This window comes from Anolis carolinensis, chromosome 5 (assembly GCF_035594765.1).
Source record: "Anolis carolinensis isolate JA03-04 chromosome 5, rAnoCar3.1.pri, whole genome shotgun sequence".
In the NCBI taxonomy this organism is placed as follows: Eukaryota; Metazoa; Chordata; class Lepidosauria; order Squamata; family Dactyloidae; genus Anolis; species Anolis carolinensis.
The window spans coordinates 39,683,407-39,703,976 of NC_085845.1; positions in this window are offsets into that span (position 1 = coordinate 39,683,407).

The following is a 20,570-nucleotide window of genomic DNA, read 5'->3' on the forward strand; positions in this document are numbered from 1 at the left end:
AAAAAGCCCTAGAATCAAGACAGAATCAAGAACACTCAAAAACAGGGAAATTCCAGACAGTAAACAATCAACTGCCAGTTAACACCTCTCAGACAAAGGATGCATCCAGGCACAACAGCCAGGCTACCTCTATGCAAATACCCTCATTGACTGACTTTGCAGCTGCAAGGCTACTCAATGCTAATCAAGCTTGCTAACTGCAACATTCACACTTGCTTCAGACAGGCAAGGGCTCCTTCTCCCACCCTGGAAATTCCACAGACAGACAGACAGATAAATAGATAGATAGACATACATACACACACACACACACACACACATTCCACTTGCCTCATTCCAACAGACCTCTGAAAAAAGCTGTGAGGATGCTTGCCATAGATGCAGGCGAATGTCAGGAGAGAATACTACTGAAATGTGACCACACAACCCAAAAAACTCACAGCAACCCAATCACTTAGTTTGAAAGAGCCCCGAGGTCTCATATACACTGCATTATAATACAGATTGAACTGGACCCATACAATACAGTTCAATGCAGTTCAATCTGCATAATATGAATCTATACTTACCATATAATGCTGCATTATATGACAGTGTAATTGAGACCTCAGTCTTCTGAAACTGACATATGTCTGTGAACAATATATACAAACCTGCACACACAGCTAAGAGATATCACACAGTTGAGATACCAAAGAAACATTCAACCCTGCAGGCAGTCAATTGATCAGTAAACATGATTGATGGTCTGCTTGTGTAATTCACAGTCATCTATGAGAATTGTATTGAGAGTAAGAGGTTAATATTGAAAATTTTTGAGCAGTCGCCTGTGCAAATCATAGCTTTTGCTGTGTGGTCCTGAAAGTTAATAGTGCGTAATATATATCCAGTCTTAATTTAAATAGCAAGCAAAAAGAACTAGGAAAAGAATGCTTAAATCATTATAAATTCAAACACTGAATTCATTTGTATTACCAGCAAAGTAATCATGAACATCAAGTGGCCTTCTATTTGTGTTGCTTTTTAAAAGGTTGTTGCCGAAGTATTCTTTTACTACATATGGTGACTACATTCAAGTTCTAGAAAGTGTTGCATTAAGAAAAAAAACATTTGTTATATTAAAGTTGTGCCAAACTTGTATTTTTTTTCCTATTTTCAACCAAGGATTTGCAGCTATCTCAGCTCTGTAATGTGCTGTTGGATTAGAAAAAAATGCATTTTGCCATCTTTATTTCTTATTGTAAGAATTTGAAAAGCTGAGTAGGTGTAAATAGTAAGCTAACTTAACAAAGAACAAGACACAAAAGTTGTTGGGAGGAGGGAAAGAGAGCACAAGTTTGGTTTCATTTCTGATCTCTCAGGCACACATCATTTTTTTCCATGTTGCATAGCTCGAACCTGTAAAGTAAAAAGAGCAGAAATGATTGCCCAAATTGTTGAGTACATTGTCTAGCAAAAATCCTTCTCTTTTTAACAGAGTTTAATTCTAAAAAATAAAATGGTACTTAGCAGAGAAACCAAAAAAGGCATCAAATCCTTTTTTTTAAGTGCTCTTGCAAAGGATTGGGGAATTGATCCTCAGAATATGAATTGTGTATTTTTAACTGTCACTCATCATTCCTACAATATTTTCATGTATGCAGTTGGAAAAATGTACCATGTGTCAAAGGTCAGACACCAACTGAGAGCAAAATATAGTTTATTTAAGTAACAACTCAAAAATAGCTCAGTAAATTGTCAGAGGCTTAAAACACTTAATCTTCAGTGTTATTAAGCAGTCAAAACAGAAAAAACGCCAAAAACATGAATTGGCATATAATCCGGATTAACCAGAGATATAATCCAGATTTAACATAAAGTACTTAAACTCAGCCCAAAGACACAAAACGGGCTAAAAATGGCAAAACAAACAAAGGTAAATCACCGCAAAGCCCCAAAACCCTTCCCCAAAACCCAGGAGTACAGCAGCGATTCCAAACTGAAGCAAAAACCCAAACTGGGTTAAAAGCTCTTCGCCGAAAGCGGCACAAACAAACAAAACTGGAAAACACTGAGGAGTTAGCGGCAAGCTGCTGCAGAGATGAAAGCCAGACCAGGAGCCAAAGGAGCGTAGTGGTGTAGCGAAGTCAAGCCGGTCTGAAGTCAGGATAAGGGAACAGCGTCAGGGTTGGGAACGAAGCCAGCAGTCAGCAACGGTAGACAGCCACCGAGATGAGAATGATGCCAAGCCGAGTTTGGGAGCGAAGAGATAAGCCAAGTCGAGATTCAGTCCAAGGTCCAAAGGATGAAGTCATCACAAGAAGGTCCACATCAAGGGATGGCACAAAAAGCCAAGACAACGAAGGCGAACAGCAGATCTGTTGCAAAGTCCCAAGCCAGTCTTCAGAATCATGTACAGGAAACCCAATGGCGCCCAGCAACACCTTGCCACATGCAAAGAATAGTGGCCAAACATCCCCAATTTATTTAGGTTTCCTTGGGCGTACAAACTTCCAAAGCCCTAGGATCAGGTGTCCCAAGTTCCTCATCAGAATCTGAGACTAAACAGCCAATCTCCTAGGATCAGCCGTCCCAAACTCCTCATCAGAATCAGCATCATCCTGCCCACACCCAACTCTGTCCACACCTGTGGAACTACCCTCATTCCTCCAGGCAGACCATGTGGGATCTGCTTCTGAAGATACCCAAGCCTCTCCAGCATCTACAGCATCCATGGAACCAGATTTCTCCTCAAGATCCTCCAGAGTCTGTGACCAATCTATGCCAACTTCCTCTGTCACCACCGGTTCCTCAGCATCCATTTCCAGCTCAAGATCCCCTCCCAAGTCCCCACATGAATCCTCCTCGGAAGACTCCCCATCAATCTCCCTGATTCTCTTCCTGTGTAAATCTTCCAGTGAGCCCTCCTCACAAGGGTTCTTCCTTCCTCTCTTGATCTCTCCATTATCACTCACAGCCTCAGAAGACTCATTCACAACACAATGGCTTTAAGAGGAATAAGACTGACTTAACACAAAGTAGCAACGTGACTTACCAAAGGGGCTCTGGAACTTGGAAGTAACCACCGGATACCCTGGCTGAATTCATTCCACAACTAATTCAATTATAACAGTTCTAACTTAATGAGGGATAACATCATAGTTTTTGCATTGTAATTGTTACTCGTCAAGACATTTGTGTGGTAAATTTTAAGGCATTGGGTCCTGTCTGATATTGAAAGTTAAGCAGAATCAGTCCTGGTTAGTACTTGGATGGGAGACTGTCAATGAATGCCAGTTACTGTGGGCTATATTTCAAAGTAAAGAACTAGCAAAACTAAATTTGCCTAAGAAATCCCTATAAAATTAATTATGTTATGTGGTCCCAACAAGGGTTTGCTTGATATGCCTTCCTCTTTACATGTTTCTCCCATTCGCCCTCTATTTTTGCCTTTTCAAAATCCATATGATAAGCCGCCCTGAGTCCCCCTTCGGGTTGAGAAGAGTGGGATAGAAATTCTGTAATAAATAAATAAATAAATAGGACTATTGGTAACAGCTGACCTCCAGCTAGAATGCTTGAGATTCCTAGTTCTTGGTGTTTATTCCACATTTTAAAAGTTAGTTTTAAGCCAATTTTAAATGTCTTTTGTTGTCCACCCACACTCCATTTTCCATTCCATGATAATAGAGTAACTGCATTGGGAGGCGGTGATCGGGCATTTGGACAATGTTGCTAATACAGTGAAGTGGAGAATCAAGTTTTTAATGCTGGTGGTCTTTGCTTCTTCCAGTACGCTGTTTGTCTGCCTGCCTTCCCAGGAGATTTGCAGGATTTTTTAGAGACAACACTGATGGAAACTTTTCAGAAGTCAAGAGTGTTGTTTGTAGGTGGTCCATGCCTAGCAGGTGTACAACAGAGTTGGAAGGACAGTAGCTTTGTAAACAAGCATATTGGTATCCCTATGAATGTCCTGATCTTCAAACATGTTCTGCTTAATTAAAAAAAAGCTGCACTCACAGAGCTCAGACTGTGCTGCATGTTGGTGTTGATGTCTACTTTTGTGTAGAGGTGGCTGCCTAGATACATTTCCTAGTATTACACCATTAAGCTGTATTGCTGGCATTGCATAGGGATTGGTTGGTGCCTGCTGGTAGAGCACTTTGATTGTCTCAATGTTCAGTGAAAGGCCAAGTTTTTCATATGCTTCTGCAAAGGTGGCTTGTAGGTCTTCCTCTGGATGAACATATACTACATTATCATAACAATATTGGAGTTGTTGCAACTTTACTTTTGGTTTTCAGCCTGCTGAGGTTAATGAGCATGCCATCTGTCTGATAAGTGATTTCCACACCTGTAGGAAGCTTTCTGGCCTCTTTTGTGTGAGTTAATGTAATTATTAAGTGGATTAGAGGAGAGTGTGTTTGCAATCATGGGCTGGCTGGCTGAAATGTTGTTGTTGTTAAAAGCTACACTTTCACAAAATGCTCTTTTATACACTTTCCTGAGGTTTTATGTCTACTGGAGGAACCGTCAGTTAGAACAGCACACTGTGGAATGACATGAGAGAGGACTTCCTCTGCTGTGGAATCCCAGTTATATGAAATACCCTCCCCTTAGTGGCCCCAATAGCACCAATGCTGTTTAATTCCAGCATCACACAAAAATGGCTAAACCTTTCAGAACATGATAGATTACATCCACATTTGTAAATGAATAGCTTAATATCATTTCAGTTCCCATTAAAATGTCTTATGTTAATACTGAAATGAAATTATATACATACACACACACCAATTAAACATCTATAGCAAAATCAAATATTACCAGTTTTCACGATACATAATTATTTAAATATAGTTTTCCAAACTCTGAAATATTCAGAAAAATAGATAGCAGAAGTCGTGTTGCTCTCATGCATATCTTACACCACACCTTTAAGAAATTAGGCGGGGGGGGGGGGGAGAGATTGCATCCCTAAAGTTGCTAATGTGAATTTGAAATACCCCATTATATTTAATTCCCATTGTGGTGGATTTTTAAACAATTCATAGACATTGAAATGTACATAAAGATATTTGGGTATTGCAACTGGAGTTAAAGATGTTCCAGTTGGTTATGAAGATAATTGCTGATTTCCATTCTTTTCTCTGATATCCCACCTAGAAATGTGGCAGCTCCACCTAGTGATGAAGGGTAGCTAAAGCCCTGTTGCATGTGTTCTGGAAGCAGAATGTCTTGGAAGATGGAATGCAGAGATGGCAAGTAAGTATTTAATGAGCATAATATGGTGCTAGGAAGATTAATTTGTTAATAAAAATGTAAATTGCTAGATAAATGTTATTCATATTAGCCCTTGGTAGCAATAAAGAACGCCGGAGAGAAAGAAAGGGAAGAAGGGGAATTCTACTCTTTTAGCCTGGCTTTTGAGATGCCAAAAGATCTCATCCCAGTAAGTTTGGATACCTGAATAAATGAAGCATTGTGAACTTCATTTGGCACTTTTATTGGATTTTGATACCACTCAAAATCTAGTGGGAAAATATATATTTCATTCTCTTCCACTTATTTGAGAGATTATTCGCATAATTTGTTGTCTGAGAATCACACACTGGAGCACAGAAATGAGTCAACAACTACATTGTTATCCAAACAGAAACAATGGGGGGTTCATCTTTAATGGGAAACATTTCTGAGTTCCTCACCTTTATCAAAATAGGCACCTTTTGAATAGAGTTGAGTATCACAGTGACTGGTGAAACTCTGTACTCTTTACAATAGAAAGTGGTAGACTAAATCCTAATACATCTCTGATTAGTACATGCAGTTATGGTGAGGGACCATAAATGAAGTTATGGTTGTTACTGAAGAGCAGGGATGGGGAAAATTATATACAGCTTCTTAATCATCAGAGCCAACCTCACCATTAGGCAAAGTACAGTAACTTGACTTTTCCTTCTGAAAAGCCTCTTCCACTCTGGAACTGACAACAATGTTCAACCAATTCCAAGTTTAAGGGTGAAGGAATCTTGCCTGTCCCTCGGGCATCAAAATATCATGGGCCATCACTGCTAGCAATAGTATTTGATGCATTGAATTCATAGAAATGTTTTGCCTTCTTTACTTCTGAGTCCTGAGAAGGACATAAGCAATCTGTGCTCATGGACTTTATTTGCAAACACTGTAAAGAAGGAGAATTGCATCCAAGTGTGCACCTGCATAGCCTTTCCAATTCTACAGCTGAAAGATCATGGGTGATAAGTTAAGTTCATGGCCAGTTTGCCTCTGCTTCTGTGCATGAGCACGAATAAAAAACACTTCATCAGAAAAGTATCCTGCTTCCAGGCAATATAAATCATCTGATGAAAGGGGGAACTATGCTAAAATAAAATATCTTTTTGTAGATTAATCATAGATGCACATTACTGCTTGTAACTATATCTGTGTTTTCCAGTGTGGAAGATAATTATTGGTGTGCCTTTCTCCTACCTCAGGTGTAATGGCTGATAATTTTTTCCATTTGTTTGCTGACTGTTGAAGTCGACTTCTAATGAACCACTAAAAACGTTCATGGGTATTTAGCCAAGTGTTTAACCTCTTCTAAGTGAGCCTGTGCAAATAGATACATGGTAAATATTTAAAATCCCATGAATAAGCTTTACTCTAATCCCTATCAACAGACCTTGGATGTGAAGATGGGAGTATTATACACTGTACTTTTCTAAACATTGTCCCTCTAATCCTAGCAGTGGTGATACGTTTAATAGCTAATGAAAGAAAATATATTAATGCTTTCTTTAGATCAATAGCAAGGTTATTGTATCCAAAGCTGATGTGGATTTCTGATTTCAATAACTATAGCTTCAGTTAGGAGATCTGTTCCTCAGCTTCTGTATGGATCACAACTTATCTAATCTTGAAATATAAATAGGGGACACAAAAATGTGTTCTTGCCTGTGAGATGAATTTTTCTGTATCATTACATTTATATTGTAGTTAACTATACCTGTTAACTATATCATGCATGAAATGTTTCTTTCTTTTTATACCGAATCTATTATAAATAAGCTTCAATAGGCTTTAAATTGGGAAGGAGAGTGGGATTAGTTGTCATAAGGAGTAGCAGATGTTGGGAAGGTGGCAGTAGAAGCTCTTAATATTTAGCACACATTACATAGTTTAAGATTGACACAGAAAATTAGCTGCCAGGAATAAGGAACATTTTTTCTCTCTCTCCAAGGGCCTCATTCCTTTAGAAATTATCTACTAAAAACACATATGAATGGCATGAAGGCCCGAGAAGCTTGCACAATGCACTACTCAGCCCAAGGGAAAAATATAGTGTTTAGTTTTTAGGCCTGTTACTGGGGTTATTTGGGATTCTGATTCAGAACATTGCATTGAATGGACTGCATCAGCCCTAGTTTCTTAAACACAATTTTTTGTGGGCAAGCAGATGCTGACGGGTAGATGGCATGTGTTTTGTATCTCAAACACAAGAGCTGACAGAGAAATAATGGTGCCATTTTTGGAATTAGCAGATGAGACATACCCAGAAACAAGTCTAATATTTGAGGGACTGAAAAGTGTGTTGGGCAGTGTTATTCAAATAACAAATAGACAGGGGTATCACCACTTCTTTTTCTCTTGGGGCTGTAACTATAGAAGGACAAAATGGGGGCATGTTCTTCATCCCCTGCTCTACTTTCATGCATTATACGGTACTTTCAGCAACTGACGTTTATTTTAATTTGTCTGTCCCTAGATGGTATGTCAGTTTGGAAATAAGCATTATTGCAGTGAACAAGAAAAGATAACCTATATTAACAGTAGATCACCTTGGGAAAGTGTGAATAAATATACTGGTTCTGAAGGGGGATGCTAACTTTAAGCATTAGAGACGCAAAGGTGTTAACTTTTTGTGATCATGTTGATGTTACCTTGCGGTGAAACTTCCACCTTGAGCCAACACTTATTTCTGGGGGCAGATGTATGCTCACTTCATTCTTAAGGACTTAGGTGGTTCATTCTACTTCCTACAGGGCAAATCTTGAAATAACTGCTTCAAAAGTTTCTCAATGCAAAGAACTACAGACCTCTTTGATCTTATTGAACAAACTGAACCTGTGGATACTCATCCCAACTGACAATGAATGTCAGCCTTGGCAGCTCTCCTGCTCATCTTTTCTCACTATATAACTGCTGAAGTGAAGCTGTGCATCTTCCTCTTTTCAAAACAAAAGAAGGTTTTTTTGGGGGGAGGGAGGTCAGCAGTTTTTGTGTGGCAAACAGGACTGTGAAGTGAGATAATGGTTGTGGGCAAAAGTCAGTCATACTTATCCTTAACATGTGTCAGTGTTTAGACTTCACATCTGAGCTAATTTTACCTGAAGGAAAAGCAAAGCAAATTGCTGCAAAGAAAGGTGCTATTCTGGAACAGTCTTCTTTTGTGATACATTTGTAATTCTTTCTGGGTCAGCAGAGAGCACCTCTCCTTTGACCTAAGAGCGAGTGGCTTTTCCTTATCGAACATCATTCCTAACTGCCAGCAGGCCTGCTAAATAATTTTCTTTATGGGTTTTACTTCAGTGCCTTGCCTGTCAAAGTTCTTTCTTCCTCGCTGGTGATGTGTCCCAGCCATGTCAAACTTTGTTACCTTTCCATGTGTTAGACCAAACATGCCCTCCACAGTTTCTTCACCTACTGATAAGTGAAGTTATACTTCACTTATCCTATCTGTCAAACCATTTTATGGCTTCATCTTTCAATGACTTCAAGATTTTCCTTTGCTTTGTGAACTGCTATGACTGTTACACATTTTGCTGTGATGATAGTTCTTAGTATGGCAACTTGCACACCAGCTCTTGTTAAGGTCCATGACTTTGTGATTATTTATTTCAATATTCATATTTCATACATACGTTATTCATATTTCACTTTTGCTGATAACAGTCCCTTATGATGGACAGTAGTTCAGAGGGTGATGTTGATATGTTCCCTGTTCAATCCTGCATATCCTCAGAAGTAAATCCCCTTGAGATTGATTATTTTTAATTTATTATCCTTAAGAAAACATGATGTTTTCCCATAGTATTGCAATTATATTGAGAAATAAGTAAACATGGTAGCTTTCAAGCTCATACACAGTTAATTATCTTTTCAACACCTAATAATAGTAAGTTCTACTATATTTATAGATATGTGTGCACCTACACAGTATAATTAATGCAGTTCGACACCCATTTTTGTATTTTATTGTTATTATTATTTAACATATAAATTTTAGACAACATCAAGCAGCAATCAGACTGTACAAAATTGGAGAGACTAACAGGTATACATGTTTGTACAATTAGCAGAAGATTAAAGATTGAAGTAGAATACATTGAAACACTAAATGCTACACCTGTAACACTAATTTAAATAAACATAAGTGAGATGTTACTTCCAAACTAGTATACTAAATCTGAGTTTGACACCACTAACTGCCATGGTTCAATGCTATGAAATCATGGGAGATGAAGTTTGGTGAAGCACTACCACTGTTTGGTATAGAAAGCTAAATACTTTGTTTCATGATTAAACTGTTGTCAAACTGCAAAAATTCTACAATGTAGGTGCACTGTTAAAGAGTATAGATTGAGGTCTGGAATATAAAATTATAGGCAGACATGACATGTATATCTGTTAGGAGATAGATGATAAAAGACACTAGGGTTGTGCAAAGCTTCAGAGGTTCATTTCATAATTCGGATATTTGTATGATTTGTTAATACAAATCTACAAATTACTAATTGGGATGGGATCCCCTCGAAGCATTAAGAATCAAAAGAGAAGCCTCTAAAACATTTCAGAGAGATTAGTAAAGATTTGTTGCTTCAGAAAGTTTCAAGCTATGTTTTTTTAATGTAGCATACTCCTTAATTGAGCTTGCCCATGACCACAATGGGCATGCATTTAGGACTCTATACCATAGTGGGGGCAGGGAAGCATCATACTACTGTGGTATTATGCCCCATAGCATCATAAAGGGCAAGCTTCAATTTTTCATTCCTCTTCATTTCACATATTGTCTTTTCTTGCCAGTTTTACAGAAATTATCAGTTTTCAGATTTATCCCACAAGCCTGTGTAGTCTCTGTTCACTGCATTGTTAAAAGAAAAATCTCTTGGGGGGGGGGGAGGTTTATGGAATAACTAACTTTCCCCTTGGGTCCCACTACTCTAGAGTAGACCCAAACAGCTGATCAGAAATATGACATCACTTGAGGGGAAGCCTGTCTTTTCTCTCTGATCTAACAACTTTGCAATAGACCCAAGCAAATGATCTTAAATATGACATCACTTGAGAGGAAAGCTAACTTTCCCCTCACACCCTGCTATTCTAGAGTAGACCCTAGCAGCTGATCTTATACCAGACCCCATGAGGGAAAACCTGACTTTTCCCTCTGCTACAGCAACTCTGCAATAGACCCAATCAGCGGATCTTTCACCAGACCCCACTTGAGGGAAAACTTGAGTTTTCCTTCAGATCTAGCCATTCTGTAATAGACCCAAGCAGCTGGTCCTATATTAGACCCCACTTGAGGGGAAACCTGACTTTAAAAAATTACCATGCCACACTCATGAAATGTCAGTGCTTGGTAGGGAACCACCCCTTATTTACCATCCCTGAAGCGATTCAACTTGGGCAAATTTGACAGCTCCCACCCTACATGTTTTTGGGTGTTTTTGCCAGTTATATCCTGGTTTCTGAATCCAGAAGATGGTCTCTGACTGCCTTCCCCCCCCTCCTTTTTATGAGTGTTTCTGATATTTCCCAGCTGACAGGAAGTTCCCTTGCATTATGGGAAGAGCTCCATAATAAATTGTACCCTCAAAGGATTAGAAATGTTTTAAAATGGGGTGGATGGGGGTATGGGATATCGTCCTTAGCATTAAATTATTTTAAGACCACACGTTTCTAGAACTAGACTGAACTCATAGGCTTCTCAACCAAAAATAATTGCTCCTATGTCTCCTATGCCATTCTATCATACATTTTTGGATGGTAGGGTAGATTTTGTTATTGTTATACTGTTAGAACTCAAATCTTTGTTTAGCTACTGCTAATGACCCACAGTTGTACCAGTAGGTCTCTTCTGCCTTTCTCTTACATAAGGTGAGCAGATTCACAATTTAAAACTAATAAAGTTAAAGCCAGTACTATAAGGATCAGTCAAGAGAGGAATCAGCCACAAGAGATAATGGAAATATCTGATCATGACTCAGTGTATCCTAAATATAATCAGTAATTAGAAATACTGAAGATTTTCATTTAACCTGTTTCTAACTGGACTACATAACTTTTCTGGAATTCTTTGAAACTTGCAAGCTTCACTATAGTCCATTCTACAAAGCCATATTATCCAGATTATCAAAGCAGGTAATCTATGTTATTTGCTTTGAGCTGGTTTATATGAGTCCACACTGCCATATAATCCAGTTCAAAGCAGATAATCTGGATTTTATATGGCATTGTAGAAGGTGTCTATGTTATTATACGCAGTCTGCTAATAGAACACAATGCATACTCCTACTTTGGGTTTATGCAACTTTATAGCATAAAAAATCAAGTTTAAAAAGTACCTAGTTTTCCTAGGCTGGTGTTTCATTCAGTAGTAAATGGAGCTGATTTTATTTCTGCCTTAATGAAAACCTAAAAGCGGTACTGACTCTGGTTCTGTTTAACAGTGTCTGACAGCTCCTGAATCCAAAGAAGAATCAAAGTTGACGTATTAGAACAAAATAGTAGAATGCTTGACCAAGCCAATAAATGGTGCAGCTGGGACACATCTTGTGGCTGTGGTGATGGAGACATTTGTGTGGTTTCAGTGGCAAGTAATTTCAGATTGCAAGTTTTTGCTTTAAATTGTGCACAGGTGATATGGCAGAAACCATTTGGAAGAGATGCTTACAATTGTCAAAGGAATATTTGGAGTAATTGTTTCGAGATAGTTGTTAGATCCAAGGCAGCTTGGAGATTAAGCTCAACAAGCAATATCTGCAACACTGTGGCAGGTCATATTCTTTACATGCCACTTTCCTACTATATGTATCATCTCTGCAAACAAGGATCTACAACTCTGCACTGAAGAATAAAAAGTTTGCAAAGGATCAGATAAAGCTAGAATTTAATCATTTCAAACAAGTAAAGTGGATAAAGAAACATAATGTAAATTATATTTGGAAATGTCACCAAGAAGTCTATAGGCATATCTGAAGAGTCTGAAGAAGAGCAACAATAGCAAAAGTTGTCTACAGTCCTGAGATTTCTTTGAATCGCTCATTCCTAATTCCTTGGCAGATGACTAGAAAATAGTTTCCACTGATAGCAGCCACACTGGTAGCAGTAGCAGTAGTTCCTCCAATAGCTGTCTCCGCATTCCTCCTTTATTCACTCTGATTTTATCTGCTCAGATTTTAAGTATTGTTACTATGTTATTTTGTTTACTGTTGAAATGTTTTAATTTTGCTGTTGTATTTTGTGTATGTAATGTTTTTGCTATGTTGTTTCAGGCTTGTCCCTGTTGTAAGCCACCCTGAGTCCCTTCGGGGAGATGGGGCGGGATAAAAGAAAAAAGTATTATTATTATTATTATTATTATTATTATTATTATTATTATTATTATCTCTAATACCATACTAAGCCCTAATACCATTTTATACCTAATAATAAAATTAGTTACACTATAAAAAATCCACAACTAAGTTCTTCCTATGAGGTAGCCATCCAACTTAGTTTAAAGACTTTCCATTATGGAGATCCCACCTCTCTCTGGGGCAGTTTGGACCCAACACAAGATTTTGGGTGAAATAAAGAGCTATTTTATTGACTTTAACTTTTGTGTTATTTGAATTCGGGCTATCTGCTAAGGTGGAAGAGCAACCTGATGTTGGTCTAGGATGAAAAACAGGTATCAACCGAGTGACCACCTCCTCAGCCTATCTTGGGCAAAACACCTGATCACAAGGGGCAGTCAAATGCCATGGGTTACACTTTCGGACTGATTATATTCCGGAAATTCAGGAGCCACCTCCCCTCGCAAAAAGTCTCAGAGCTTTAAATGAGAGAGGAAACTGCATTTTTTATTTTCTTTCTTTCAAAATGTTTCCAACAGAGAAAGATGTATGATTGAACAATGTAATAAAATATGTATTCTTCTCACCAGAGGGAATATTTTATTAGCACTTTCCTGTCACTGTATTGCAAACCAGTGATTGCAAACGAGGGGTGAACAGAAGGAAAAGGAGGCTCATGCAGGGGGTGCTTGACCTAAATAGCTTAAGCTTTGCCCCCCGTAGTCTGCCAATGCAGTGTGATCTCCTGGTGTTTCATGAGATTACTTGGTCTCTCTTTATGGAGGCATTCAAAAGCACTCTCACCACTAAGGGACTGCACTGCTCACTATGGGATTGCCTTCTTGTAATTTGAATCCATTGACTTAGACCCTCTCTTCTGGAATAGCAGGCAAGAAGCTTACTTTGTCATCAACATGACAAATATTTGATGATGGCTTTTATATTACTTCTCAATCAACTTCTCCAAGCTAAATCTGTGGCCGGGCTGTGGCACAGGCTGTTTAGCAGCCAGTTGCAACAAATCACTCTGACCAAGAGGTCATGAGTTCGAGGCCCGCCTGTGCCTGCGTCTCGTCTCTGTCTCTGTTCAATGTTATGGCATTGAATGTTTGCCTTTAATTGTGCAATGTGATCTGCCCTGAGTCCCCTTCGAGGTGAGAAGGGCGGAATATAAATGGTATAATAAATAAATAAATAAATAAATAAATAAATCTCTCCAAGTTAAATCTGAAAATTGATGACACTTTGGAATTAGTTTTTATAATGATGTTGGTGATAGTAAAGACAATACAAGTAACATCTTTGTAAAGTGCTGGAGGGGAACACAGACTTTCTTGTGAAAGTTAACAACTGGATAGAATATGCAGAAAAGAGTAAAGAGATAGTTCCTTTTCCTATTCTGGACATTCCACAGATATATACACCCTACTTGTCTAGTGTCCAATTGACCTCACAACCTCTGAGGATGCCTGCCATGGATGTGGGTGAAACATCAGGAGAGAATAAACTCCCCCCCCCCCCCCACACACAGCTTAGGGAGGGAAGTGGCTTTGCCCCCTCCCTCTGAAAGAGAGAGCTGAGGGGGCAGGGCTTCTAGGAAGCAGCCCACCCCGTGGATCACTCACATTCTGGATGTCGAGGAGGAAGGAGATCTAGAGTTGACCTAGACCTTGGAGTCTCGCTGAGGAGAGAACTCGTGGGAGCTCATCACCTTTCTGCTGCTGAGAGGTCTGTAGGTTGGCAGGCGAGGTGAAGGAGCCCCAGTGGCCATGTTATTAGGTATGGCGACCATGTTATTCTAGTCCAAGCCACCATTTTGGGCTGGCCCGACGGCCATTTTTGTTGTGTCATTCATGTAGGCCCAGCAGCCATTTTATTTGTCAGGCAGCCATTTGTTGAACAGGACCATCGGCAATTTTGTGCAGGCCAGGTGGCCATTTTGAATAGGCCCTAAGATATTTTTAGTGGGGCCTGCTTTATATTAGCATTTTATGGATGGCTCCTAACACTTCCCCCCTCCCCCTCCTTGTTCATTACACCAGTAGCTCTTAGTGGTTTGACTATTACATCATAGGTTTTAGGCCTGGTATTTCAATACTCTAGTTATAGTAATAGTATAATAATTATAGTAATATATAATAATAATAATAATAATAATAATAATAATAATAATAATAATAATAATGGTGTTAAATTGAACAAGGGTTTTTTAGGCAACAGCAGTATTTCTATGCACATGGCACATAGGCTGGGAGCATTTGGCTATCTCATCTTGGACAGCCTGCGGCCTTTTGGTTAGATGTTTATTAATGGTTTGCTCTTAATTGTTATTACAGTATGGCACCAAAGAAGAACATTGGCAGACTGAAAGGCAAGGATCTGGCCAAGAAATCACCTGCTAAATGCCCTCTCCCGCCGAGTGCTTCTTTGGACGAAGATGAGGATTTGACCCAGCTGCTGAAGGTGCTAGTCACACATATTGATGTGCTTGAGAAAGAGAAAGTGGCAGCTGCCACTAGAGAAGCTCGGCGGCCTGATGCTGGCAGTAATGCTATGTTAATTAAATCTTTGTGTTCACGTATTTCTGCTCTAGAGGAGGAGAGGCTGACCGGTTTGCCAGCCACAGATGAGCAGTTTGCGACTTCAACATCTCCCATAGCCGAAGTTATTCCATCCAGCTCTGCAGTGGCAGGAGTTCAGCCTGGTCCAGTGAAGGCGCATGGTGCTGCCAGTACTTTAGGTAACGAGGATGCACACATCTTCCCCTAGGGAGTGGCCGATTCACAAGATATAAATTCAATCCAAACACCTTCTGAGCCAGTCCCTTCCAGCTGCAGCACTCAACTGGCTATCCTGGCCCTGGCTGGTGAAGCATCAAGCCTTGTGGGATCATCAGTTGCAACAACTCCCATTATTGAAAGCTCACTTTGTTTCTGGGGCTCGGCTGATTGGCCATTGCCAGCCCCAACAGCATTGGGCTCCCATTTGGCACAAAAGACTGTAGATAAAATTCTTAGAAATGAATACGTTGACATTTTTACCCTGTATTTCAGGGAATTAGAGAAAAAGGAGAGGATGATGAGAGAAAGGAAATTATTAAAAAATGCAAGGTTATAGCTTTATTCACCATCTTTCTTATCCCAGGGGGAGATCGGTGAAAAACGCCATTCCAGAAGATTTTTATACGGTCCATTATACTTCCTTTGATAAAGCTGTGAAGAAGGTTAGTGCCCACAGGCCGGCAGCCAAGTTGGCTAAGTATGACATCAAGTCTGCTTTTCGCCTTCTTCCAGTTCACCCACTGGACTTTGAAAAGTTAGGTTTTCAGTTCAATGGGTTGTATTATATGGATTGAGCTCTTTCAATGGGCTGCTCGGTTTCATGTGCTGCCTTTGAAACTTTTAGCACTTTTTTAGAATGGGCCCTTAAAACAAAATCAGAATTTTTGGGTGTTGTTCATTACTTGGATGACTTTCTATTCATAGGAAAGCAGGGGTCAGTGGAATGCAAATTTTTGCCTCAGTCTTTTCGGGGGTTGGCTGAGCAATTGGATGTTCCTTTAGACCCAGAAAAAACTGAGGGCCCTGCCACAAAATTTTGGGGAATTGAACTCAATATGTTTCAGCAATCCTCTAGTTTACCTCTGGGGAAGGTTTCAAACTTAATAAATAGGATCCAGTCCTTTGTCACCCGTAATAAGGCCACTTTACATGAGTTTCAAGAAGTTATTTGACATTTAAATTTTGCATGCAGAGTGGTGGCTCCCGGGCGGGCCTTTTTGTGCAGGCTCTGCAATGCCATCTCAGGCATCAGTCTGCCGCATCATCATGTGAGAATTACCCGTGGGATTAAGGTGGATTTGGCCATATGGGTGCAGTTTTTAAGTCAGTTCAATGGGATTTCTTTTTGGTGGAGGCATGATCTATTGCTGAAGGATGCCCTTCAGATAGCATCGGATGCCTCTGGAGCCATTGGATTTGGCATCTTTTTTAACAGGCATTGGTGTGCTGAGATTTGGCCCGAGAGTAGGCACACCAGAGCGATCACCTCTGACTTAAAATTCCTGATTTTTTTCCCATTTTGGTAGCCATGACGCTGTAGGCAGATCAATTTTCAAATTCTACCATGCATTTTTGGTGCAATAACCAGGCCACTGTGCAGGTTTTGAATTAATTAACATCTAGGTCACCCAGACTGATGGAGGCTTTGAGGTTTTTTACACTCCACTGTCTAAAGTATAACATACTGTTTAGATCTTTTCATATTGTGGGGACAGATAATTCTCTTGCTGATGCTTTGTTCCGTATGCAGATGGAGTGCTTTAGGCAGCTTGCCCCCAGTGCAGAGTTACACCTTTACAGTATGCTGGTCCATCTTTGGAAAATTGGGAACAGTTTATAGTCAGGGGCATGAGGTTAGCCCTGGCTGCAAGTTCCAGAAAATTTTCGTCAGAGCCGTGCAGGTGTTCTCTGAATTCTAGAAGTTGTATGTAATAAGTTTGATTGCACAGGTTCTATATCAGCACGTCACACTGTTCGGTTTTTCTTAGAAGAAGGGGTTGGCCCCTCGGACAATTTGGGCAATGTTATCTGCCTTTGCTTATTGGCGTAAGGCACAAGGCTTTCCTAATGTCACTGTAAATTTTTGCCTTTGCAAATGGCGGGAGCGCTTATCCAGGAAGCAAGCTATGCCCTGAGATAAGCAGCAGCCATTGACCCCTGAATTCCTTAAAGGTTAAAACAAATTTGGCTTCAGATTTGGGATTTCCAATTCAAATCTTTGTTGTCCTGGGTGGCAGCTCTCACTGCCTTTTTTGGAGCCCTTTGATTTAGTGACTTAGTAGCAGCTTTGAAGGAGGATCAATTTTGAGGGGCACCTCAATTTCCAGACATGCTGCTCCGCTGACAACAGATCAATTTTGGCCTTGGTTTCCAAGGCGGTAGAAATTTCGGGGATCAAAGATCAGAAATTTGGTACATATTCATTTAGAATCAGAGCTGCTTCCACTGCTACTGTGATGGGTTATTCAGTGGATAAAATTAAAGCCTTGGGGAGATGGAAATCTGGAGCTTATCGTGTGTACATGTGTCATATGCCATGTTAGTCACAGTGACTTGTGTTTGCAGAACCTATCCTGTTGGCGAGTAGATGTCGCATCCTGATTTGCAGGCACAGCTATGTCTACTGGGCTGGGTGACACGTGCGCAGAGGTCCCTACAGCCAACATCTTGGCCTCGGTTCCGTGGCCTTTGTGGAGTGGAGGGGAAGAAGAGGCCATCGGTGCTGGCAATGATTTGGGTCTGCCGATGGGCAGGGCCCTGTTTTTACAAGTTTTTTTAATGGCATGCACAAGGTGAAGGAGGCACACCCTCCAACATGCTTGTCATGGCCCTGTTTTTACAAGTCTTTTTAATGGCATACACAAGGTGAAGGAGGAGCACCTTCGAACACGCTTGTCATGGCCCTGTTTGTATAAGTTTGAATGGCATGCACAAGGTGAAGGAGGAGCACCCGCGAACACACTTGTCATGGCCCTGTTTGTACAAGTTCGATTGGCATGCACAAGGTGAGGAGGCACGCTTGTCATGGCCTGTGAATATTCATTGGCCACAATGGCCGTAAGATAATGAAATTAAGTTGGATGTGGCTGGCAAAGTGTCAATTTGGCCATACAATATGTTTATCAAGTAACATGGTTTTGAAACTTGCAAGATTGATGGTATCCATCTTTCCGAACTGGCCAACCTGATGTTTATAGCCGATCTACAAAAAGGAATTAGGGAAATTCTAGGGATTTGGTGGGGGACAGGAGCTAAATAGACATTTGCCCCTAATCTGTGGTGGAATACTTAGGGGAATCACATATTTTGGTGTGCACCACAAGGCACCTCAGTTTTGGTGTAGGCCAGAGGCATGAATCCTCGCCTAGGGTTTATAAAGCCCCGGCGAGGGTGAACCATTATGGCCTAGGACTGGGAGACTTTGACCGCATGCATTGAGGCAGAACTCTCCACCACATTCCCCTTCAGGTCATCCAGGTTTAGTTATGCTGGGGACCTGGTGTTTCACCCTAAATTAAGTTAAAGGGATGATCGGGCAGGACCACCTATATTGGCTTTATGCCTCACCAAATATACAGATGGTTATTGAGAATTTGGCCTTAGTTCCAAATTAAAAGTTAAATAGGTAAAATTCAATAAAGTTGCCCAGTTTTTAAACCCAAGTTTACTTGTCTTGATTCGTTATTTCAGGGAGTTGGAGGACAATGCTTCAGGAACATGACCATACAGCCTGGAAAACTTGCAGCAACTCAGTGATTCTGGCCATGAAAGCCTTTGACAGCAGAAAGAGAAAGTTGTTTCTCATTGGTTTCTCACATTTTCTTTCACTAAAAAGTTGCATTTAGGGCCGTGCTGTGGTGCAGCTGGTTAGTAGCCAGCTGGAATAAATCACTACTGACTGAGAGATCATGAGTTGGAAGTCAGCCTGGGTCGGATTGACCATGAATAGCCTAGCTCACTGTTGACCTATGCAGCTTGAAAGACAGTTGCATCTGTCAAGTAAAAAGTTAAGCACCGCTTTATGCAGGGAGGCTAATTTAACTAATTTACGGCACCATGAAAACTTCCAGCAGCATGCGGAATGCATGAGGAAGTACTCCATCAAGGACTCGGTGTCACAAGTGGATGATGAAGCAGCAGCTCACTCTGTGGCCGGAATAGAGCATACCCAGAAGCTGGAAAATGTTAAATTGCCTCTGTGTCTGTCTAGATGTCGTATATCTAATGCCATTGAATGTTTGCCATGTATATGTGCATTGTGATCTGCCCTGAGTCCCCCTTGAGGTGAGAAGGGCAAAATATAAATACTGTAAAATAAATAAATAAATAAATAAATAAATAAAAACAAATCTTTTAATTTAACATTTTCCTTATATCTCAATTTTCCAGTCCATAGTTTGCCTGTTTATGTATCAGGGGGTAGCTTTTAGTCTATCGGTGGGTAGCTTTTTGCAAGCAGGTTTTTCCCATCTTCACTTTTGTGTACACTGTATGCTCATATATGCATTTTCAAATCCATTTTTAATTTCGAATGTAGTAGTTTCTGAGAAATTGAATATTTCTGCAAAATTTAATACCAAAGGATAACTGTAACATTTGCATATTGGCAAAGGCAATTCCTATTTAGCACATTTGTAATTAAAATGAAAAGTAAAAGAAATATTTTCTGATCCCTTTTGATCAGGAAAACAAGGATAATACAATTAGACATTCTAATAATATCTTGTTGTAATTAGATTTTATAGAGATACTAGGCAGATATATTAATAACATCACATTTATTAACCACATTCCATACAAATTGATACTTTTTTCTACTTTTCTTTTTTAAGAAATATTTTTAGAATATTATGAACATGCTCTAATAGGCATTCTGGAAAGCTAAAATGTTATAAGAGGAATAATTTGAAGGGAATTTTAACAGGCGAAAGAAATGACAACCAGGCCTGAAATATGGTTTTACAATGAGAATCTCATTGAGTTATGCCTACCTGAGTCACAAAGGGGATACCAACCCTTCTAATTTAATCTGATTTATTCTCTTGGACTGAGAAAAGCAATATTTTCAGAAAAAGTAAATGCTCAGCATGAGAAAGCGCATACTGCAAATTAAACAGAAAAACCCTGCATATTGTAAAATATTTTCATTCAAGCACACTTTTTAATGTAGCATTGTATTGTTTACCATATGAGACTTTTTTCAATAGCATCTCCTGCTGAGAGAAATCATTGTATCTGGAAAAAAAACAGTGGAAACCTGTCAATAATACCCATATGTCCTATAAAATGTTTTTATTTCTTTCATGGTATGTTATGCTTCATCAGTTCTCTTAATCCTGGCTTCAGTTCACGTTGCCATTCTGAAACAGCTCACTGAACAGTAATTTATCTCTTGGCTGGGTATAACAAC